This window comes from Protopterus annectens, chromosome 3.part1 (assembly GCF_019279795.1).
Source record: "Protopterus annectens isolate FY-2018-M chromosome 3.part1, PAN1.0, whole genome shotgun sequence".
NCBI lineage: Eukaryota > Metazoa > Chordata > Ceratodontiformes > Protopteridae > Protopterus > Protopterus annectens.
In genome coordinates, this window is record NC_056732.1 from 1,455,506,347 (window position 1) to 1,455,532,613 (window position 26,267).

The 26,267-nt window shown below is 40.8% G+C and overlaps 1 protein-coding gene and 1 pseudogene across 1 annotated transcript in view; one reads left to right on the forward strand and one right to left on the reverse strand.

The window, feature by feature from the left end:
* The window catches only part of GTPBP10 (GTP binding protein 10), a 904,437-nt gene that overhangs the window by 379,288 nt on the left and 498,882 nt on the right, over nucleotides 1-26,267 (reverse strand). The gene's annotated exons all lie outside the window — the stretch shown is intronic.
* Nucleotides 5,660-11,691, forward strand: LOC122798834 (annotated as a pseudogene).

Here is a 26,267-nt window from a genome sequence, read left to right on the forward strand (position 1 = left end):
TTGAGGAAGGCAAACCTGTCTCAGTCCATCCTCAAAGCCTTCTACAGGGGGACCATTGAGAGCATCCTCTCAAATAACATCATAATTTGGTATGGTAACTGCAAAGCATCTGACCGCAAGGCTCTCCTCAGGGTAGTGAGGGCAGTGGAAAAAGTCATTGGTTCTTCACTCCCATCCATGGATGATCTGCACGAGACTCAGTGTGCAGGAAGGGCTAGGAAGATAATTGTCAGTCCCACTCACCCTGCCCATGGTATGTACTTCCAACTTTCCTCGGGCAAGCAGTATGGCAGCTTACACTGCAAAACATCTAGACTGAACAGGAGTTTCTTCCATCTATCCTTAAGGCTGCTGAACTTGAATGCCAGGCATGACAGCGAATAATCAGATCAATAGGCCACTTGCTGTAAAGTTTCATCTATAGTAATCACCCTGGCAAATTGCTTCAGTAACTGGTACAGTTAGCCCGGTTTCTTATGCTATTACTTTCTGAATGTGCAATAATCAGGAGTGAGTCACCACTCCATACTTGTGCAATATGAACATCAGAATATATCAAACTACAACTGATGAAGTGCAATATCTAAGCAATCCCAATGTGAGGTCATAGTCTTTGGAATACTTACTAGTACAATACTGCCCAATGTCTTCCTGTCCAATTGTGGTAACCTATTGTGTTGTTAATATTTTAAGTATTATGTTCATTAGTCTTACAGTCACTCAAACTGTGTGCTCATTATTATGTCTTGCACTGGGACCAAAGCAACATAATTTCATTCGGCTTGCACTGTTGTGTATATCTGATCGACAATAAAGTTTACTTTGACTTTGATATATGTATATTAAACGTGCAATAATTCCTGTGCTTAGGATTATAACACACAATGTGTAGAAGGATGGTTAAAATGTAGTTAATAGTTGTAGTAGTTATTCCTTAGTTTGTGCAATGTATTTGGTGACTGCTTGACTAGACGGAGAGTCTAAGAGTCTCAGAGAACTTCTGGAGGGTACAGCAGTAAAGAGAGTAGGAGGAATAAAGTGTATGAGAGGTTAACCAGGCATAGAGCATGAGCACAGCCAAGCATTGTGAAAATGCTGCTTTAGAGATTTTTTGAAAGCAACTAGTTCTGGAATGCTTCTGGTTATTGGTGGGAGGGAGTTCCATGCTTTAGTGACACTTTAAGAGTAAAGGCTCTGTCCAGGTATTTTTGAGGCTTTGGCGAGAGTAAGGAGCATCTTGTCTTCTAATCTTAGGGTTCTACTGGGGTTGTAGTGTTTGATTACACTGTTCAAGGCAGGGCAGTCAAATGGTTTACTGATTATGTTATGTAATGCAGTGAGCTGAATATAGAGGAGGTGACTGAATATAGAGGAGTATGAGGTGGTTACAGGCTGGAAAACTTCAACCCTGCGGAATAATGATGTCCTGTTACAAGCATTTAGGACACATGGCAGTGCGTATTGTTAAGACACATACTGATCAGCCTTTATACAACTAGGTGCAGCAGGCAGTGGTCCATGACAAATATTGAAGGGGACACAATCATACTTTACAGCAGTGTCCTGTGCATGTTACCAACATGCTACCTGAGGTCAAGGTAAAGGCACATTCCATAGCAACTGAGAGGTCAGCCCTAGTCGGGGGAAGTACTGGTTCTGGGATTATCACTGGAGGTGTGGACTCAGATTATAAGGGATTCACCTCTGTGTTTCTTGGTGGAATATGCATAAGTATAGTACCCCTTACGGCAGAATGTTGTATAGCCACACTGCACTGCACAACAGCAGCTGTCTGTTAAGTACTGCTACATCTACATCACGTATATGGGCAAATTAAAGATGGCAGCACAGACTGATTGGTTTTGCAGAGTATATCTTGCACAGACACCCTTAAAAATTGAAAATTCTAAAACTGACTATTGGTTTTGCAGAGTATATCTTGCACAGACACCCTTAAAAATTGAAAATTCTAAAACTGAATGGAGGCATGGGCAACGGCACAAATTTTAGGTAGTTCCTATGGGTGGGGGAGCTGTGCACACCAACTCCTTTAGTTAACCAACTCTGGTGCACAGTATCCTCTAGACAGGAAAGCACCAACCACAGATTGCACTTGATAGTGTAAAAATTAGCTCTTAAGTAATTTGGGCATGTTGACAAATGTCGCCAAAAATGGGTATGGATATTTGCTGTTTATAAGTGGGATAAGAATTTGACCTTGGTGAGAAAGAGTCTACTTCAAAGCCCAGCAGCCCTGGGCCAATAAGCTACTGGCCAGCTGCTGTCCAGTTGCCCAGACTGGCTTACCTGGAATAGCTTTGCTGCGAAACTCAGGTGTAAATTAAATCAACCTGCAAAACATGAACTAAAGATTGCTACACTACAAGACACAGCTTACAAATGGATGGCATAATGGTAAGAAGGATACTGGCCATCCTGTGTATCCAGGGGAGCAGAGAGGAGGACAGTACAGCAGGGCCAGTTGGGTTTGGGATACAGAGTCTATTACTTGGGGAAGGACAGATTATAAATAGTGTGGGAACTGTGGTGAGGGAGTGTCTCCCAAGGATAGTGAGGGATATCAACAGAAGTAGTTATAGCCTCATGACAATCAGACTCTAATGTAAAGACAGAGCAGTGCTCATAACCTCAGGCTATGGCCCAGAGCAGGACTGTGATGGTGAGGATAAAACCTCATGCAGCAGTTGCAGGACATACTACATAAAGAAGGCTAACATGAACTGGTGTTAATAATGGAGGATTTGAATGCTAATATTGGGACAGACATTACAGAATTTGAGGACTGCCTGGGTCCACGTGGGTGGGGCAACAGGAACAAAGGAGGGCAGATAATTCTGGCCAACTGTCTGGTAATTGGCTTGATGGTGGCAAGCACATGGTTCAGAAAGACTGTCATAAGATGACATACAAGAGTGGTCAAGATGCAACTGAGGTAGACTTCCTCCTAGTAAGGGCACTGGGGTAGAATGAAAGCTGCAGACATCCAAAGTTAAACAATCAGCCAAAAGAATAAACAGGTGGCTGAAATCTGCCCCAAGTAGTAGTCACAGAAGGCTCTAAGGTCAACAGAGACTAGGCTGAAGACCTGGAAGTTGACGGAAGTGAAAGCACAAGAGTTCAAGGAAATATTTAGAACTCTAGCAACTCTAGAAGAAGAGGAAAATAAGTGGAGTCAAAGAAGAATGGCAGCATCTCAAAACAGCATGTGTGAAGAGTCTAGAACAGATACATGACTGAGCCAGGTAGGTAGATAAGGAAAGCTGAAGGTTAGGATGTTATCAAAAGAAAGGCGTGTGGAAAAAACAGGAGATAAAGGCAGATCAAGCAAAGATGGAATAGTTAATAGCTAACAATGAAGCGAACTGATCAGCTACAATAACAAAGAACTAAACAAAAAAACAAGGGATTATAAGAAATCTGCAAGCTTCTGGAAAGAGACTCAGCAGATGGCACACAGAAATTCTATCATGTTGCGAGACACATACAGAAAGAAGAATCATCAGATGCAATTAATAAGGGATACCAGGAGGACATCAAGGGCAGATAGACAGAGCACTTTCAGCAGCTTCTGAATGAAGAATATCCCACAGAAGCTGTGCTGTCCCAGAAACAGCCTACGAGGAAAAAGAGCCCACTCTAGAAGTAGTAACAATGGTACTAAAGAAAATAAAGTCAGAGAAAGCAGCAGTCTCAGATGAGGTCACAACTGAAATGTTCAAGACGTTATGTAAATTAGACGAGAAATGGGTTCTGAAGATACTCATAACAGTATGGAGAAAAAGGCATATCTCAAGGCAACCACCAGTGTATGAGAAGGGGGACATTCAAAGCTCTGGGCAGTACAGAGATATCATAATCCTGTAACCCTGCATGAGACAAATAAATATGCAGAGCAGCAGAAAGTAAGGTGGAAAATGAACAGTTTGGATTCAGATTGTGACACAGCACAAACTAAATGTTTACAGTGAGGCAGACAGTGGAAAAGAAACTAGAGATGTGGAAAGCCCAAATGGGCATTCCTAGACTTTAAGATAGCATATGACAAGGTCCCAAGAAAGCCGATTCGGGCAGTCTTGCAGTGGTTTGAAGTTCTGGAAACATTAACAGAATTAGTGCAGACTATATACAAGGACCCAACGACTCATGTACACATTGTGTTCAGACTCACAGAGGTGCTCCCATTGAGAGTGGCTGTGCATCAAATTTCAGCTCTGAGCCCACAGATGCACTCACTGGTGAAGCATTAAGTTAGCAAACAGGTTGGAGGGTACAGATCAACAAGGCTGAGTACACAGTTGATGAGGTATTACAAGCAGGCTCTGAACAGGAACTTCAGCAAATCATAGATGAATGGAATGCAAAACTGAAGGCACACGTGATGAAACTGAGTACAGACAAGACAACTGTTGTGGAAGAAAATGGGGAAACCAGATGAAGATGAAAACTGAGACAAAAGGGAAACAAGTTAAGAGTTTCAAGTATCTTCGGGGAGATGAGGATGTCTGAATGAGGAGATCCAAATTAGAATCACAAATGTAGCCAAATATCGCAGTGTCAAGGGTAGTATGTGACAAAAAACACCAAAGAAGTTGAAAAATAAGGTTTACAAAGTGATGTGATCAGTATTACTGTACAATACAGAAACTTGGGTAGCGAAGGCAAAGCAACTGAGGAAGGCAGAAGTGATGAAGATAAATAGGATGAGATGGGTGGTAATATGCATAGTGTGGGACATAACACGAAATAAGGACATTGGAGCAGAAGCCCAAGTAGCTCCAATTGTAGAGAAGGTCAAAGCAAATATATTTTGGTGATATGGGCACATGTGCAGGAAAGCAGAAGACAATCTGGTGAAGAAGATTTGAGACAGGAGGAATGCAAGAGGGAAAGAGATGGATAGACTGTGCTAAAGAAGACCTGTGACAGTCAGTCATGACAGTGAAAGACGGTCAGAGGGTGACACTGAATTAAGACAAAGAGATGGTGACAGTTGACACAAGAAAATGGGAAAAGGGACTTAAAGATGTTTATGAATACTAAAACGTAGAACAGTTTGAAGAAGGCACAAATCCAAGATCCACACAAAAATACTTTAATAAACCTACTCTTCAGTCCAACAAGAAGAAGCCTTGTTAAAATATGTTAGATTTAATAAGAATGATTTTTATTTGATTCTAGTTCTTATGGATTTAGTTTTGAATAATAATTTTATTCATTATGAGGGGAAATTTTTTAAACAGATTCAGGGGGTAGGGATGGGAGCAAGATGTGCCCCCACATATGTTAACATACAGCTTGGGAAGATAAATATATTATTAATTCAAATTATGTCCACAATTGGAAATTTTATAAGCGCTTCTTGGATGATATGTGCTTTTTATAGGTGGGTACAAAGGACGAATTTTTGGAATTTTTTAAGTACATCTCAGATTCTACTGATTTTTTAAAATTTACCTACAAACAGGACAAAGAATTTTTAAACTATCTGGATATTACTATAGGCAAAGGGGATGGTTCTTTTTATTCAAAGATTTTCAGGAAGGCAACATTTTCAAATTTGTATTTGGCCTTTAATAGTGCTCATCCTTACCATCAGAAAAAATGTATTGTTAAAGGTCAATACGTGAGGGGAAGCCGTATGACATCAAGAGAGTGTGATTTTGATGAAGAGTGTAAAATTTTACACAATATGTTTTTGGATAGAGGCTACCCTAAAGATCTTATTGAGTCTATAGAGAGGGAAGTTAGGGAAGGTAGGGATGATAAATTTAAACCCATTTTGGGTTTGAATGTAGTTTTGAATGTGACAAAATCCACTAAGCCTAGTAGTGATGGTACAGGGAATTTTGTAGTGGACTACAATGGTAGTGCACCCAGAATTAGGAAGATTCTGGAGGAAGAATGGTATAGGTTTGGTCAGATTTCAGACTTGAAATGTATTTTTGATGAGCCTTTGAAGTGTACATATAGAAGGGGCAAAAGTTTAAAGACTATTCTAGAGTGTAAATATGATATGATATGAAAAAAGTAAAGGAAGGTAAACTGGGAACCTTTAAGTGTGGAAGATGTTCCCAATGCCCCTATATCTGTACCAAGCATACAATTTTTATAGAGAGTAGGGACAGATTGATTCAGAGCAAATATTTTGCTAACTGTCATACCTCTGGGATAGTGTATTTAGGTTTGTGTGACCATTGTGATGCATTTTATGTAGGGAAATCGGAAAGAAAGTTAAAGAATAGAATATATGAGCATTATTATGAGATGAGAATAAAATGTACTAGTAATGCTTTATTCCGTCACAAACTAACTTGTCAGGAAGCTAAATTTAGCTTCTTTGTGTTGGAAGTAGTGGAAAAAGATGTAAGGGGTGGCCCATGGGAGACCTCGATTGAATATAAGGAGCTTTTGTGGCAGCTTTTCTTGGAGGCGAACAAACCTCCAGGATTAAATGTTGCCATCTCTTTAGTGCCTGTGCTTAAGCTGAGATCAGCTAAGCTATAATTTTTTATCTTATCTTTTCTTTTCCTTTTATGTAAATTTTTCTTACTGTTTTACTTTAAATGTATTTTAAATGTACTTCAAAATTATGTATTTTAAAATGATGTTACATTTTAGAATTTAGGTAGTTTATTATACTACACATTATATTTGATTGCATTATGAACACTAGCGCTTTAAATGTAGATGCTTCTAGCTCACCCTTTTATTGATTAATTAATTGTTTAATTATTTTAATGAGTATGTAAATGGAGTGTTTTGTGTAGGTATGCATTTGTCTCCATCTGAAGAAGTTGTTTAAATGAAAACGCAGTGTTGCTGTAATTGCGTTAGTGGACTGCACAGTCATTTTACTAACTGTTCGTGTTTGTTGGACTGAAGAGTCGGTTTATTAAAGTATTTTTGTGTGGATCTTGGATTTGTGCCTTCTTCAAACTGTTCTACGTTTTGGTGTTTGGTGAACATTTGAGCAGCGATTCCTTTTGGTTGTGGATGTTTATGAATACTGTTTGCCTCTTTCACATAAGCACTCAGGAACAGCCCTTTACTGCCCCCGAAAGCCACCAATCAAATGACAGCCTGCATTTGCTTTTGGTCTGGGGAGAAGGTAGTTTGTTTGTGCCAGCCAGACTGTGTCATCTGCTTGATATCACTGAAAGAAAAAAACTACATCAAGAAAAGAGTAAAAAGATCAACTAACTGATTCCTACAAGTGTTAATGTTACACAGATAATGCTTGTTTTTAGCGGTCACATTCTTCACGCATTAAATTATATGCATTTTTGAAATGGACACATGAATATCAAGCTCAGTTTATAACAAATTCAGTTTATATATATTCTGCAAGTAATTCTTGATTTATATGTCAGTCTGTTTTAATTTACTGTAATACATCTTAAGTGTCAGCTGATATAATTTTTTTGCACAATCTTTCCCCCCATTGCATGTCATCCATCAGCCCCTTCCTATCAGTTGGAACATGCTTTCTCCATCACTGGTGCAAGAGTTGACTGTAAGGTTCTATCATTTAAACAGCCATCTGGTGTGGTTTGGGGACTTCCTACTTTGTTCCCCTGCGGATATCTGGAATGTAGAGCTAAATGGCAGCATGCGATGAGCTGCCCAGACTGGTCATCTCACACTTCTGAGAGACATTGCCAGTGATAAATCTCACCCCTCCTGTGAAGTATGATGGGTGGTTTCACCAGGCCCCATCAGAAAACTCGCACTTTCCCCACATACTCCACAAGAACCCGCTCCCTTCTCAACCAACGAGAGATGCGAGCAGGACATGCCTCTTTATTCTTCTCCCTTCCTGCCTGGTCATGCACTGCTAGAGTTGCAAACTGAACCCTGGTCACCTGGGTCTCAGTAAGGGCTCCATCCACCCACATCATGAAGTCAAGACAGTGTCGGTTAATAGAAGTTATACATGTAATTTTGATATTCCTTGTTATTCCTTCTGGCCCAGGTCCTGGCTGTCGGAAGACTAGTTCTTATACCTAGTTAACGAGCAGTAAATAGATAAACATACATTAAATAACTGTGATTTCTCTGTGAATATATTTTCAATGATAAATTTTCTGTGTTATGTAGTATGGCCTCCCACCTAGAAGCAAAATATAGACAACACCATTTTAAAACAACATTTTCAGATTGATCTGGGACTACTTTGAAACAATCAGTGGCCTCGGCACAGAAATGTTTCTTAGTATTTGACATTGGGCTAGAACAATACAGTAGCCCCTATGTCTACTGCTTCATTTTTTTTGTACTCTTCATCTCTTTCCAGCCCACTCACTCAAGTTAACAAGTCTGATTAGAACAACTGCTCTCCACGCGCTGCTCACAGAGTAAAGATTGCTTCAGACACTATCTGTGGCAGTTATATATCTGGAAAATGTGAAATTTAAATGGCTGCTAGCACCTTTGCAGTTATTTTCGTTTGGCACGGTTACACAAGTGGCTGATGTATAATCAGTCTGGTGAATCATAAGAACTATAACAGATACCACATAAACCCTTAAAATAATTTAGTCAAATAGCCTGAGGCTTCTGCTGTAGTTGTAGCTGTTTAAATGCATTACAAGGCTGCTTGCACTTCCAAGCAGGGGGTCATCTACAAACCCTCCAATCATACCCCTAACTGCTTGTGCCCAGGGCAGCCTGCCCTTTGTCTCGCTGGTGATTTGCCTTTGCTTGTACAGTTTGAGTACAGAACATCCATACACATTATGGACAACAGCAATTTGGGACCTTTACATCTACAACACTCTGCTATTACTCCAAGGCTTATTTTCTTGACCTTGTATGGAATATTTTGTCACCTCATCATCACTTTTTTTTCTAACATATCTGTCTTCCTCTTCCAAGTGGACATCTACTGCCTCTGTAGTCCATCTCCTTCTTCCCACTTTCTCTCCCAAGTTTCTTCTTATCAATGTTGTTTCTTTCGACTTTTCCCGGTTAGGGGTCGCCACAGCGGAACTCCGGTCCGCTAATGATTGGCAGTAGATTTTTACGTACTGAGTTGCCAGCTCTGACGCACAACCTTCAACGAAGGTACGGCCATTCACGCATGTCTCCACGCAGAAGACGATCTATCTGAGAATCGAACCGGACAGTGTCTTACTGTGAGGTGACAACGCTACCGCAGCACCACCACCACAGTTGTAACTTCCTGAATATGTCAGAAGGTTGAACTACTCTGTTAAAGACCAACATACATTTGTTTTCCTTTACTGTGTGATTTTTACAAAGACCTCCTCACCATTGTCACCTACTACTCAAGTATGCGGGCATCTATGAACTATTCCTTTCTACTGCCCTTGTGCTTTAAGAAAAACTTCTATGTTATTTAGTCGTTCATCATTTTTCAGTGACTATACCTTACGCATATCAATAGCAGCAGAAACAGCTGTAGACAAGTAACTTTCTTGCATGCTGTGTTACTTTGACAACTAGCTAATGACAACTGTAAAAGGTTCTAATGCCTTTTTTCACAAGTACTATTAAAAACAGTGACAGTGGGATGCAACATAGGGACAAACTCATTAGGTTTTCCAAATGTATGGTGATAAATATTTCCTGTATAAACGTGAAGTTGTGTCAGCATGTCCACTAGTTCCAGCTCTTTTGCTACACACAAACTTAGACCTTTACTCAAAAGGGTCATTTAAGTTTTTTAAAAATCAATTACAGACATTGCCTTCTTCAAACCTCCTCTGATTCTCAGTGCTGTAACCATGTAACAAAAGTGCTGTCGTCTTGTTCAAGTAATTCTTTTCTACAAATAAAAACATCTTTGATCTCCCCTGACACATACTGTCTCAGTTTTCTCAGGATTGGTGGAACACAGTATTTCGTCATAGAAGTCAATCAAGGTGATTACCCTCAGGGTTTTCCTTGGAGCAAAACCATGAGGTTCAGTTTTTAAAAGAAAAAAAATGCCACCTATTTTCTTTGACTGGCTGGCTACTGTTACTGCAGCACTACTGACTGAACGAACAATATAGTTAGTTCATAATATTTTATCTTTGCTTTTACTTTTCATAGAACATGCCTCCCTATTCTCATATTCGCTTTTATCTTTCAGAATTTTTTACAATGTTCATTGTATAAAAATTTCCTAGAATGCACCTAAAAAAGTATTTTATCACATGTAATCTTCATAATAGTGAAACTCACAGCTGCAATTCATCTAATATAATTTATGTGGTATCTCGTGTTTGTTGTCTCTGTCACTGGTATTTGTGGTTTCCATTTGGTGTAGTTTTTCATGCTGTCACCATGCCGGTGCCTGCTGTGGCCTCAAACGCTTGCTCTCTGCATTTCGCTAGGTTCGAAACTCTATAGGTAGTTGCTCAGCTCAAGGTTTTACTTTGTGTCACAGATCAACTTCCACCAACATCCTCTCCAAACATCAGCCACCACTATCGCTTGAATGCAACTCTCGTCCATTTTGTGTCAAATACTTCAGGACATCAGCAGTGTGTAATAATGAAGTCGTCATCACTCTTTTCCACTGTTCATAACACAGTGGGTGTCAGGTGGGAGAAAGCTGTTGGAGATGCTACAGCAGAAGATGTAGTATGTGATAGCAAAACTGATAAGACCTCAGTTCAAGCAGTCACCGTCAGATGTTGCAATTAAAGAGTTTCTAGTGCCAGATGGTGGAAAAGTAGAACAAGAAACACCACTTTGTAAACTCAAAAAAATGGATGGAGCACCTGCTAAGGCAAAACCAGATGCCAAAACTATGCCAGAAGCTGCTACATTTAAACCAACTCCTGCACCATCAACTCCACCTCTTATTCTCCCTACTACTGAGGTGTCTTCAGGAGCTATCCTGTCTACAATGCCACCAGTCCCTCCTGTAACTGTACAAGCCATGGACAGTAAACCAGTTTCAGCCATTAAGCCAACTGCAGCTCCTACATCCCCTGGTATGGACACCAGCGTGAAGGGCATCCGATCAGAACAGAGAGTGAAGATGAACGAGACGAGATTAAGAATTGCAGAGAGGCTAAAAGAAGCTCAGAATGTATGTGCAATGCTGACCACTTTCAATGAAACTGATATGAGTAATATACAGGAGATGAGGGCACCCCACAGAGATTCCTTCTTGAACTTGAAACTAGGCTTTATGTCAGCAATTGTGAAGGCAGCAGAGTATGCCCTGTAGGGAAAGTGTGTTATAAATGGTGTTATTGATGACACAACCAAATAAATTGTTTACAGAGATTATAATGACATCAGTGTTGCTGTGGTGAAATCAAAGGGTTTAGTTAGTAACTCCTGTCATCAGAAATGTGGTCAATGAATTTTGCTGATATTGACAAAGTCATTAATTCACTAGGAAAAAAGGCTGGTAAGAATGAGCTTGCCACTGAAGATATCGATGGTGGAACCTTCACTATCAGCAATGGAGGAGTTTGTGGGTCTCTGCTTGGAAATCCCATTATAAACCCACCTCAGTCTGCAATTCTGGGCATGCATAGCATCTATTATCGGCCAGTAGCAGTTGCAGGAAATGCTGAAGTGCGACTGATGATATATGTTGCGCTGACATATGATCATTGTTTGACTGATGCTAGAGAAGCGGTTACTTAGTTGCATACAATCAAGACTGCCGTGGAAGATCCTTGTGTAATGTTATTAAACATTTAAGCCATAACATGACCACATGAGCAATTTTTATCCTTTTCTGTTTTGTCAGGGCAGCTGCTCATCATGCCATCACTTGAATGATGGCTTTTAGGAACAGGAAGCCGTCAGATTGTTGGTAGTTTGCTCTATGGAATCTACTGTTCCAAAAACTGTGCTGTTACCTGAAGTAAAACCTCTGTCTGGATAGAATTATCAGTCAGAAAATTTTACTGACATAAAAAGAGTCAGTTTATTTAAATTTATAAACCTGCATACAGTGCATATAATTGTTTTTGCATTTACTTAAAAAAAGATTTAAACAAATTGTCTTTTACGGGTTATTCTGTTCTAGCAGCCTCTTGTTACAAAAACAAAAAAAAGAGAGGAACTCTATTACCATGCCCAAAATCCTTAGTACCTTTGCTGATAAGGATGGAATGTTGCGTCTAGTGGTAGAAATAATTAAGAAATGTTATAACTTGATTAACTCCTACTGGATACTTAAGGAGCCTACAGAGCAATGCCTCTTAAGGAAGGAATGAAGGCCAAATTATGAGGTCCTCTGAAGGACAAGAGACCGGTCTTTATTTCATATAAGGATAGGAAACACATTCCTTGAAACTGAATAGCAACTACGGCTGTAGGCACTAAACAGCAATAGAGCCCATGTGTATGGGATGGATTACTTTAGCACTGGGACCATGGCAATGGAATCTGCAGCTGTACCTGAAGGTTAAAAGTAATGATAGGATGAGTAAGCAGTCTAGACCATGTTGGCTTGGCTCCCTATTAAAATATCAGCACTTGAAATGCCCAAGCACTGACAAGATGAAAAACAAATACTGAAAATACAGGAGAACAGCGAATTTCAAAAATCATTCTTTTCCTTAAAACTTCTATTTGCAGGGGGCAAGCCCCCCTGCACCTCCTGACCTTTTATATATATATATATATATATATATATATATATATATATATATATATATATATATATATATATATATATATATATATACTAACTCCGAGATAGTCATCCCTTGGAGAAAAGGGAATATTCCAAGAAATGGCATCTCAGACTTAGTATATGCAAGTCTGTTCTTTCAGACATTCAGTCTCCATATTTCAGGACGTGCACTAGCAGGTCTCAACATTTCAAATGGTTACCTGTTGCACTGGTGTCATGGCAAATGAATCGGTAGCTATCCTTGAACAGCAGAAGCAATAACAGGATGAGCAAGAAGTCATATGGCTAACTGTAGTGAAATAACATTACGCATTAATCTAGTTGTGAACAATTCCTGACAGTGTATCCAAGCAGCAATGTCAGGAGGAGGGAGATATGGACTCAAACTGCTGACTCGTATGTAATCAGATAACTACAAGCAGAGAGGTTCACCACCATTCAGAAGAACTGACAGTGGTGATGGAAATCACCCTGCTTAGCTCAATCACTCCTAAGTCTTGCATACGAAAAAACTTCTGAGTATGGCCTATATATACACCTGCACAGATGAATGAATATATGTATTATAATTACATGACTACATAAGGAACTCCACCACTCTGCTAGAATAAGAATCCTAAGTGGAAATCTACAGATGGATTCCTCCCCATTCAGTACTGGTAAGAAGACGGGAGTTCTTGGATAAACTAAAGAATATGTCAGGAGACTGATAAGAATTGGATACAACTATGATCCAACCTCCCTGTAAAATAGACATGCCTTTCTCAGAAGACAAGGAGGAGGGTGAGGGCTTTAGAAAACTGTAGAATATGTCAGACTATATTAGGCAAAACTAATTTAAGGACCACTGTCTGATGGACAGAAAGCAAAGGTCATGTGGTAAAAGTAAATAAGCGTGGCTGAAGAGAGAGGTAGTTATAACTAGACTCAACCTATCTACAGATCAGATCCATCCACAATAAAGTAGAGGAAAGGGGATGAAAGATTTTGGATAACAGTGCACTATGCCAGGCTATAGATCCTGGCAAAACCCAAGTAAGAACACCTGTAGACATGACAGCAAGAAAAGGTAAAATTTTACATGAAAGGAAGCATTGCCTGTGGAATATGACTGCAGTAACTAGTTCACTTTTAGACCCCAGGAGGCAAACTCCATCCTGTGAAGAAGAATGAGTGGTTGGTATAGAGCTAGCGGGAATAAGGTTAATAAATAGGCAATCAAGTCACCAGTCCATTTCACTCTCTGTTGGGATGGAAGACAGCTTAGAAAAAAAAAAACATAACTGCTGTACAAAAATAAACAAAAATCTGGAAATCAGTCCACTGATGAACATGGATAAGTCCTGACCGCTGCCCAGGCAACCCAGGTTACAGTAACAACCCAGGTGACTGATGACACTGGCACAGAGGATGGACAGCCAACCATGTCTGCTGCTCTGGTGCTAAAGGTTGGAGGTCTCAGGCATGAAAGCAGAAGCTGGTCTAGGTAGTGGAGTGTACTCTGGTAGTCTTAGCCAGCAATGGTAGCTCCTTGTTTCACACATGTCGATGTATGGTGGAGTATTGGCAACCTTTGCAGTGATGCAGGTGTGCAAGTCACTACCAGGGGAGGGGTTAGGGCCTAACACAAAATGCTCTCATTGCTAGGAGGCTGACAACAGCAACGATTTCTCTTGTGTCTGCCTGAATGACAGCTCACTATACAGGCTCTAAAGCCAGTGGATTTGAGGATGATCCACACTGCCAGAGAGAAAAACGGGCCTGTGTGCCACTGGGGATGACTTAATGGTCAGCAGGCAAGGGGAAAAAAGTAAAATCAGTCAAGCCAAAACTAAATTCCATACTGTCTTTAAAAGCAGGGACTGATGTGCAAGTTTGCTGTCTGTGAAAAGGTACACTAAAATAAGGATAGAAAAAAAAAACAAATCAAAAACTGCACACTAGGATAGTACTGGTGAGACCAGTGGAACTGGAAACAGCATTTCAGGCTCCCAAGAGAAGAGCAACAGTAGCAGCTCTTCAGTGATTGATAAGATTTCCTTACACTATAACACCATAATCCTGGGGTCAAGGAAAAGTAGCAAGTATGTCCCCCTTCTGAGACAAAGAAACCTCTTCAAGGCTGGGGTTGAGGATACTGACCCTGACTGAAAAAGTCTGACTCCAAAAAGTCACCTTAGTGTCAAAGAGCATCTGGTACCGACTAGCACAACAACAAAACAGTTATGGTACCTATGATCTCAAACCCAGAATGGGTTTGGTGCTAACAGCCCAACTTTGAAGCTGCATCCAGACAGAAGGACTTCCCAAGTGACAAGTCATTTGACACTGGATCACAACCAAAGATGGGAGTCAACAGTTTGGGCAATGAACACATGAAGGAAGAGACCACTGACTCTGGAACTGAGGTCAAAGTTTTTGAAGTAATTCATGCCAAGAACTTCTATGTCAACTGTAATATGGAGAAGATAAGCCCAGAGCAGTTCTGTACCTGACCCCAGAACTTGAAGTCATATAGTAGGGTGGGAAAAAACATCTACTGAACTTAGACCAACAGACGTAGCACTGCAACTGGGAACTAAACTAGACTGCACTGTTGGCAGGGTCCAAACAGAAATGCTCAGTTCAATTCAGAATGAAGATAAAAAGTGTCTCAAAAGGGTTAGGTTAAAAACAGTTAGAGGCTAAATATTTCCCTAGGCTGTACAAAAGTAAATTAAGATCTGTAGCACTGGATCAAGAACCAGACTGGTAAAGGGATCAAGCGGTTAACTAGATCTGTTTATCTCAGAACCAAATGCAACAAACATCAACCTCTATGGACTTAAGATTAAAGAGATAAAAATAAGAATTTAGTTAAAAAAAAAAAAAAAAAAACTTTGATCAGATCTTAAACACAACCTGTAGCGTTCACAAAGCAGATTAAAGTTTAAGGGGCACATAACAGGGTCTGAGAAGTAACCTGAAATATGGTCACACGTGATAGAGAAGACAGAATTAGGTGGGCTGGTGAGAGGCTCAAACAAAAAAGGTCCTTACTTTCAGAACAAAAAAAAAAAACAGGGAGCATACTGCAAGTTATGTACAGATTAATACAATATCTACAAATAGAATAAAGCCAAGAAAATATTTCCTAGAAGAAAGCCAGACAAGAAAAAAACATGGTCTGCTCTAAAATGATCAGAAGAGTCTAAATCAGACTGAAATAAGACAATAGGAGCAGGAGCCAGGAAGGATTTTTATACATTTAGGTAATTAATAGTTTAATGAAGACACTGCTCCAAACATATATATAATTCCCAAGGACTGGAAATGCATTTCTGGCCACAACAGACATTCAGACGCTTGCATCCCTGTGGTAAAAACTACTAAAAGTATATAGTATAAGACTGGGTTATGTTAAAATCTGCCTCTGGCATTTTTTTGAAGCCATATTGCTCAGACACAGCTCCACGTGGTCCTGTTGAGTCTTCCTGGCTACAGAGAACTGAAAAAAAGTGACTGCTTTCCTGATTAAGTATCCTGCTGTTTTTTATATTTGTTTTACCTTCTACTGTTTACCTAGAGCAAGCTTTAACTGTTTTCATAGTTATTTACTGCATTTTTTATTATCTGCACTTAAAAGTACATTTTAGTCGAAATTAGTCTAATTCAAGTCAAAAAGTGTTTGTTTGCTGTTTAATTTAATTGTTTGGCTGCCCAGTAAAGTGTGCTAGCCTGTACTACTGACTTATTGCCTTTTCTGCATTTAGCGCGGAGTTGCCACTAGAGCACCATCGGCAGCCCGGTTAAACAAGGTTAAACTATTTCTGGCTCCGTAAAGTCTGCTCTTCATTTTTCTCTTAGAACTGCACTACTTGTAATCTAAACAGTCTATTCTCTATCTGTAAAGCTCAGCACTTGTTCCTAAAGCATTTTTAGTCAGGTAAAGCACTTCTATATTATACAAAGTACTTCACTAGCTTAAAACCCCCTTGAGTACCCACTTCCCTATAGGTCCTTTCTGACTCAGTTACACAGCAAACTTTTTCATTTCTTCTAGCATGTCAAAGGTTCAGTTGCTAGCGTCCTCTCCTGCTCAGCTGGTGAATCTGGGAATATTGAGGCAATGTTACAATTGCCTCATGTACACAGACAACCCTCTCCTCCTCCCACAAAACACAAATACATGCAAGAGATACAACTATATAGCCAAACTGGAGGCTGAGCTCTCTCAACTCAGGACTGGCAAAACCAGACAGGAGGAGAAGGTAACCACACACACCATAAACCCAGTCTCACATAGAACTATCACAACTACAAATCAAACACATAAACACACAAAGACATACTCGGAGGCACTAATCAAAAATCTACCAAAACAGCAGACGCCTCCAAAGCAGACACCCAAACAACTGCCACCTCATGACATAACACAAGCAACACATAGATCACAAAGTCAGTGTGCAAATCAGTCACAGCCCTTAAGGCCAAACACAATGCCAGACACACTTGTCATAGGTGACTCCATAGTCAGACACACTGATGTCCCACTCACCAGACTGAACAAGGAGAGGGTCACAGTAAGCTGCCTGTCGGGCGCTAGAATCCACCATATAACACAAGCACTCAGGTCACTCCACAGCAAGTACAAGTATGACTCAGTCATTGTCCATGCCGGTGTGAATGACCTGAGACGTACCTCCCTGGACTACATGAAAAGAGACATAAAGGAGCTCTCAGATTATGTAGCCCAGGCTGGTATGACCCTGACCCTGAGCAGTATCCTACCTTCACCAAGAATGATGCCACAATACAGAGACAAAATGATCAGTTTTAATAATTGGCTTAATTTCTGGTGTCATTCTAAGGGGATCCAATGTCTGTCTGCCTGGAATGACATGCCTGACAAGCCACGCTGCTTCGCAAGGGACGGCTTACACCTGTCACCCCTGGGTTTCCGGATATTGGCAAAGGCTCTTGCCACCCTCATAGTGCCTTTTTTAGACAAGGCTCAAATTCTAAACCCACCGCCCTAGAAAACAATAATGGAAAAAAACTAAGGGTAATGCTGCTCAATGCCAGAAGTCTAAATCTCAAGATGCATGCCCTCGAAGCCCTCCTCAGTATGGAGAACATCGATGTCTGTGCTGTGACTGAAACCTGGTTCAAGGCTCCTGAGAGCACCCCGGCACTATCAGGTTTTACCTCATATCATGTGTTCCGGCCCCAAAACCCGGACCGTACCACAAAAGGAGGGGGTGTATCCATATTCATCAAGGATACCCACACCTCCAGGCTGGTGGTAACTCACGAAGCATCACCGACCATTCAGGTGCAATTAACCATAGGCAAACTGCTCTACAGTTTGTAGCATGTTACAGGCCACCCTCTCAAACTCTGGAACCCCACACAGCCTTCCTGAAGACACTGGAGAGTATAAATGTCTCTCCAAACACCATCATATTGGGTGACTTCAACTACCCAAACATAGACTGGGAACATTACTCAAGCCCCAATACCCTAGCCCAAAGGTTCCTGGAGCTCATAAACTCAAATGCTATGGAACAACTTGTCACCATTCCCACAAGAGGTGAAAATATACAAGACCTGATCATCACAAACATGGGGACAAAATGCTCCACACCGGAAGTATATCCCTCATTGGTGAGATCAGACCATAAACTAATCTCACTGGAGATCCACATCCCGCCCCACCCCAACAAAAAGACCACAGTGAAGAACTTCTCAAAAGCCAACTTCACACTTCTTAAGACTGGTGTGGTATCCTTCAAGGCCCCTGAGCCATTGGAAACCACAACCCACGCTGCTGAATCCCTTACAAAAGCTTTCTACGAGCACCTCCAGGATTGCATGGATCAAGCAATCCCAAATAAAATCAAGACCCTTTCCACCAAAGGCAAGCGCCCGATCTGGTGGACCCCAGCCATAAACAAACTTTACAACAAGAGGAGAAAGCTACGACAAGATAGAGCAAAATCCCTAAAAGGGAAGACATCTCTGATCAATACTAGTAAAAAACTACGATCACTCATAAAATCATCCAAGGCCAACTTTGAGAGAAAAATCACAAAAGACAATCACAAGGCCTTCTTTAGCTATGTTAGAAACCTGGGTGGAAACTCCCAGATATGCTCAGAGTTGGTCCAAAATGACACAAAATACACTGAACCCACTGACATTGCCAACATTCTGGCAGACAGGTTCAGTGCAAATTTCTCCTCCCCCTCCCCCCCAAAAGGAGAAATAACTATCCCAGCAGAGTGCAGCCTCCCTAACATCTCAGATGCCCAGGTGAGAGCCGCCCTCTCTAAAGCTAAAAACACAGCATCAATGGGACCGGACGGTGTCCCGGGCTGTGTGTTACATGAACTCCAAGAGGAGCTAAACCCAGACATAAGGCTGCTGTTTAATCTTAGCCTTACTATAGGATACATACCCAAAGAGTGGCGTACGGCAACAGTGGTCCCACTTCACAAAGGCAGTGCTTCTATGGACCCTGGAAATTACCGCCCCATAAGCTTGACGAGCCTGGTCTGCAAAGCTATGGAGAGGATCATTATGGAACTCATAAACAAAGACATTGGGGCCCTACAGACATTGGATCCTACCCAATTTGGCTTTGTCAAGGGCAGATCCTGCCTTTTGAACTTGGTCGACTTTTTTGAAACAGTCACTAAGGCCATTGATGAGGGTAAGGCAGTTCACACAGCCTACCTTGACCTTGCAAAAGCCTTTGACACAATACCCCACTCGGGCATCATAGACAAACTCACCAGCTTAAATGTTAACCCATATGTCACGAGATGGGTTGCAAACTGGCTCAAGGACAGAACCTACAGGGTCAGAGTTGCTGGAGCTATGTCAGACTCTAAGCCAGTCACAAGCGGTGTCCCACAGGGCTCAGTCCTGGGACCCCTCTTGTTCGGCATTTATTTTTCTGAGGTACAGGCAAACATAGGAGGACTGTGGCTGACAAAGTTCGCAGATGACTGCAAACTGGGTGCCATAATTGATACTCCAGCGGACACAAACATCCTTCAGAGAGGCCTCATAGAAACGGATAACTGGTGCCAGAGCCATGGCCTTAAGCTGAATGCCAAAAAATGTATAGTCATACCCTTTGGGAAAAACAAGGTACCCACAAATTACCACATAGGTGGTAATCCATTAAGTACGGAAGAGGTAATCAGGGACCTAGGGACCCAGGTTGACAGTAACCTCAAATTTGACACTCACATTGTCAAAGTGGTTAGGAAGACCTTCTATATTGCCCACCTTATCATGAAGGGTTTCACATCTAGATCAAGAGAGGTCATTGTGCCCCTGTACTCTTCTCTTATCAGGCCAATGATTGAGTACAATGCCCATTTGGGATGTATCTTACCCGACACCTGCAGCAGTTGGAAAGACCCCAAAGGTTCCTCACCAAGAGGATAAAGGGTCTTAAACATATGTCATATGCTGCCCGACTGAAAAAACTCCAGCTCTATTCAGTCGCATACCGCCTACTCAAAGGTGACCTGTGCCTGACGTACAAGGCCATGTCCAGTCCGGAATTAATGGACATGCTCCACCTCAGAAAATCCAAATCCATCAGAGCCATGAGAGCAAGAGACTTAAACCTCAACACATAAATAAATAGGATGCGCTGGAGGGACAGATTCATAACACAGAGGCTCCCTACACTCTGGAACAGAATCCCAATCCATGTTAGGCAGAGCCCCTCACTAACTCTATTCAAGAGAAATCTTGACGAGTGGATGGGAGATCGTAGGTTTACCCCGGGGGTCATCTCTGTGTCACTACTAGACAGAGGCACAGTAAACTAAACCCTAAATGGGCGTAGTATTCTCATCCTAAGGGATGGTGAGAGCCACACACACTCTGGCTAGGCTTATAAATGCCCTAGGGCAGATAGCCTAGTACGAACCTATGAACTCCTCTGTACCCCATATTTGTTCACTACAAGATGAAGGGCCCCCTAATTAAAGGCTCTGGAGTCCCTTGTTTCCTAGCCAAATTTTCTAATGTCAGTAAAACTGCTACTCCAGGTCTTCCTTGAAAAGAGACACAGACTCAGTGGCATTTACCCAGTCAGCAAAATACAACAAATACATATAATAAGATAATTCTTTGGCAGGCTGAAGACTCTAAATTAGTATGGAAATTGATAAATGACCTGGTTTTATGTGTGGCGAACAAAGTATATTTACATTCAAAACAATATGTAATGCTGAATGATGGCAGAGGAAGCCATAGCGTAATTGTGAAAACTTCAAACCTGAAGTAAAAACAAAAAATGTGAGATCAAAGACAGTAGAAACAGGGAGAGGAAAAGTCAAAAGAAAAATACAGGCTTTTGCAAAGACTAAATGAAAATACAGTTGTGTAAGAGCTTACCATAACAGTAAATGTCCTATTTTTCACTGTTGCAGTATTCCTTACTAATGGGATATCCTACAGATGATATCCATACATCAAGCCAGCATACCAAAGGCTTAGGCCCTTCCAGGTGACATATGTCAGACATACAGGATGCAAGGTACAAAAGGGATGTATGAGCACCTAATTCTCACAACTGAATTGCCCCAGAGGAACAACAGCAACCCCCCAAAAACAGAAAAGAACATACACATCCAAAAAAGGAAAGAAGGAAGGATCCCTTGGCCAGTGGGTTAGAAAAAAGAAACCAAGAAAAGGGAAGCAAGGAGGGACAGAATACTGTAATGGTAAAAGTTCTTGCACAACTGTACTACGTCCTTCCATACCATTGTTACAGGATTCCTTACTAAATGGAGAGTACAAAAGCTACTGAAGAGGATGGCAGGAGGAAGCAACTGAAGAGTCCTCCAAAAAAAACAAGAAGAGTGGCCCTGAGAAAACCAGTGCTGGCCTTAGACACCATCTAAATTGTTTTGTTTAGTACAAGTATGTAAAGACAAAGTACCAGCTTCCAAAATGGATCTAGCATCCAAACATTTGAAGTAAAGCACCAGAAGAGGCTACTACCTTGGTAAATTGAGCATAAACTGAAGAAGAAAGCTGTTTACCATGAAAAGAATAACAAAAAGAAATGGCCTTAGAAATCTAAGAGGAGTTGGTTGGTCTAGAAACAGACAATCTCAATTTCTTGTCATCAAAGGAAGCAAAAAGCTCAGATTTTGTTATATCCACAGTCTTATCTAAATAATATCCAAACTGTCAATGCAAATCCAAAAATGCAGAACCCTCTCTATTTTTTTAGGGGGGGGGACATAGAAAGATTGGTGGTCTGATTCAAAGACAAGCTACTAACCACTTTAAGAATTAAAGAAGGAATAGCCCTAAGAGACGCTCTATCTCGCCGATAAACTAGAAAAAGGAGTGAGTGTCACAACAGCCTGAAGCTCACAGACTTCTTGGGCAGAAGTCAGAGCCACTATCAAGACAGCCTTCCAGGTACACAACCACAAAGTAGAAGAAGCTGCTGGTTCAAAAGGGCGGCTGAGATAACTTTTAAAAAACATAACTAAGGTTCCAGGAAGGAGACCCAATATGAAGGATGCCTTTCAGAAACTGTTTAACCTCAAATCTAGAGGAACGAGATGGATCCAAAGGCAGGAAAGCAGCAATAGCTGACGAATGAGCTTTAAAAGATGAACAAGCCAGCCCAGAAATGAGAAACTCAGACAGATAAGACAACTAGGAAATCTCACTAAAAGAGCGCTCTGTTTATTTACTTATTAATTGCATTTGTTGATCAGGAAAATCCAACTGGGCAAAGAGTTGAATTTTCAGAAGATGCTCAGGGAGAAAAGCTCCAAATTATACATATTAAAGATTTATACATAATGTAGAAAACAAACATTTTGTAAAAGGTTTATACATGGTATAGAAAAGTCATTCAATGATATTTTGGAAAGTCTGCATAGTAATGAAGTCACTGCAGATAGTACAATAATGCACAGATACAGATTATTGCCTTAAGCAAAGGAAGTTAGTCAGCAGGTGGCGTAATATACTAAAGACAGATCAAAGAAAGAGAATGACTAGAAATGACAAAGTGTGAACGAAGGAGGAGGAGATGGGGGGGCATAAGATTCTATAGCTAAATGTAAAAATGATGAAGTGGGTTGGAAAGTGGGGGATAGTAGTCAGTTATGGTGAGCATGTGACAGTACAGAGAAGAAGGGTTGTGAGAAAGAGATGACAGGAAATCAGTTGAAGGATAGGAAGAAGTGTGGAATTACAGTATGGTCTAGGGGTATTTATCCATGGTTATTGCAGGGGCAGAGTCAGAGATTCTTCAGATGTAACTTTAGCTTCTATTTAAAATGTTTGAGATGTTTTCTCTTTAGAGAGATAGCAGTATGGTGCTCCCTTCTTTGGTGACACAGTTTGAGAACAGACTGTCCACAGCTGTATTGTTGGATTTAGAGACATGGAGAAGCAACATTTAGGTTGAGCAAGTTAACAGGTTTATACTAGGCTAATGACCACCAGGGTCGTTATAAGCCTAGCTGTGCAACTCAACCCAATTTTGCCCCAAGTACGCTCGACACCTACATGGTGGGGTATGTTACTAAGGACGTAGCTAGGGGTTATGGGGGGTATGTTAGCTGAGGATTAATTTACTTACCATCAAGTTCTGTCCATCAGAGACATGAGAATCATAGCAGGGGTAAATGTGCGATTTCCCATCCAATGATCAAGGTTTCATTTGAATAGAGTCAGGTATGAACTTTGCGTCATGAGGATAGGGAGCTTATTCCACAGTACAAGGATCTACTGAGACACATATTAGTTTCTCCAGTATGTTCTGTTTAAGTCACAGGTAAAGTTCAGGTCTTTGGGTTTAGTGTTTCTGATATTTGTTTTGCGGATGAGCAAGTGATCCATCAGAGCTGGGTCTAAGGATGCCTTATATGCCAAGCACAGATGACGTCTCAGTAACCTGTAAGAGTCTGAGTACAAAGACAGGGCCTTAAGGCGATCTATGTAGGAAAGTGTATTCATACCCTGGAGAATTATGCTAAGGAACCTTTGAGGGTGTTCCAACTGTTGCAAGTGCCTGGTTAGATACATGGAAGGGACTAACAGCAGCAGAGTAGAGTAGTACTATAAACTTCCTTAGACCTGGAAACATATCCTTGCTTATACGTTGGGCAACACAGAATGATTTTCTTACTATCCTGGCTTCGTGTTGGTCGACAGCCAGATTACTGTCTACATATGTTCCTAAATCCCTAACTACTGGGTCATGTCTTAAGGATGTTTTATTGATGGAGTAATTAGCTTAGGTGGAACATTTCCCAAAGGGCACTCTAATGTGCTTCTTCATGTTTGGTTTAAATCTGTGGCTTTGGCACCAGATATTTGTTTGTGTTACACTCATTTTACGATCCTGGTGTCATGAGGGAATCTATGATAGCTCCCAATTTACAGTCATCTGTGAACTTTGTGAGCCAGAAGCCTTTCACATTAGGCTTGACTTCCGAGAAACAGATGACAAAAGAGTGGGCCCAGTGTGAGCCTCTGGGGTACTAAATTGGTGAGAGGTCCCCTGGTGGACATGGTCTCACCAATCCTGACTATCTGGTTTGTATGGCTGTTTTAGATTTGGCAGAAATTGACAGTTTGTAGATTTACAGATGAGGTTATAAGTAGTTGCAAGTTGGGAGTAATTAAGTGGTGTAGTTTGAGCCAGTTTAGTTCTTTAAATGTTAAACAATGATATGATTTTCATGGATGATTTGCTGCACACTTTGCTACTTTATGATAGCATTGTTTGAACTTTGAGAGTTGAGACACTTGTTGGCTGGCAAAAATAGTAGGCTGAATACAGAAGTGTTAGGAGTAGTATGATAAAGGCTAAGTGCTTTCTGGTTTGGTTGGTAGGGAAATGGGAAATGTTTTGACTTTATATAGGGAACCCAATTTCTTGTGCATTTCCCATGCTCTATGTTGGATGTGGTAGTCACATTTTAAGGAATATCAATGTAGATGCCAAGCAGCTTTGTATATGGGACTATTTCAATTTTAGTGTTATTTGCTGATAGAACATTAGAGGAGGGTTTCTGGACTAAGAGGTGTCTTGGGATAAAGAGAATTTTTTTTGAGGTTAAGAAAAATTTGGGAGGTAGTTAGCCAGGCTTCAATGGATAAAAAGGATTCTTGAGTTATTTGTTGTAGGAGAGGGGAGTCATCTGCGTACTGAATTATGATGGCTGATTTGGAGGCATCTGGGAAGTTCTACATGAAGATGTTGAAAAGAATGGGACCATGAACAGACCATTGGGGGACGCCTGTGGAGACTAGGAGGAAAAAGAACGGGTCTTTGTGCCATTTTACAGCCTGTGATCTGTTAGCACAATAGCTGTTAAACCATGCAACACGTTTCATCAAATCCTAGAGATGGGGTATGAGACTGTGTCAAAGGTTTTGGAAAGGTCTTGAAAGAGGGCAGATACCAGCCTTCATTTATTCCTATGGATACTTAAAGTATTAGTGAAATGTGGGAGGGCTGTATTAGTGATATGGTAGGGCCAGAAGCCGTATTGGGAGGGGGAGAGTTGGTTATTTTTGGCAAGATGTGGAAAAGCTGGGACTGAATGCATTTTTCAAGAATTTTAAATAAGGGGGAAGTTACTAAGTTCAGTGTTATTTCCTCCTTTATATATAGTGCTAGGATACAACTTTTCCATAGTGTTCGGATGTATTCTTCTGTGATAGAGTTTATCAGTATGGAAATGGGATAAGCTACAGCCTCTGTAGTAATTTGTAGGTATTTGGAAGGGAAACCGTCAAGTGCTAGGGTGGTAGGTTTTAGTTTTAAGAGAAGTTTTTTAATAGCTGAGGTGGGAATTGGTTGCAATGAGAAGGGGCAGAGTCACAGGTGTTGCTGGGGCTGCTGTGAGGGGTGAGGAGTTGGATTAGGGATGTTACTCAGTTTATGAAGTGTGCATTCAAGAGAGTGGCAGTGTTTTCTGTGTTGTTGAGAGCTGTGGATTCAGGTTGGATGGCATGGCCTGGTTTGAGGATTTTATTAATAGCTGACAAGAATATCTTTGCGTTTTGAAGGTTTTTGATAGAGTTTTTTTATCCATTTTGATTTGATATTTAGTGTGATTACTGAATTACCAAAATATTTGCAGGTTGTTTTGTGCTTTATTTTTTGATCCAGGAATTTCAGGCCTAGTCTCTGAATTGCATTAGAGGTTTGTTTCTTTTTGGAAGTAGGAGAGAGGGCATATTTCATTATGATGGCATAGTTTAGAAGTGTGATTTGGAGCTCTGATGACAAAGGTAGGAAGGTGGTCACTTAGAGCATTAGAGACACAGTCATAATTGCATATATTGTTGGGGAGAAGATGAGTATTCAATCAAGTATTGAACCATTGTTTGTGTTATTTATGTAGCAAGTTGGAGAGGTAACTAGTTGGGTGAGGCCATAGAGACTGATGGCATTTTGAGGATAATTGCAATTGACAGACAGTCAATACTGAAATCTCTTAAAATTATTTTGTCATGTGGGATATTAGAGGTGGCCCATGATAGAAATTATTCAGTGGTGCAGATGTTATTTCGAGGAGGGATGTAAATTCCAGTTATGGATAGGTTTTATGGGGTGTGTTGAGGGAGTTATGGGTTA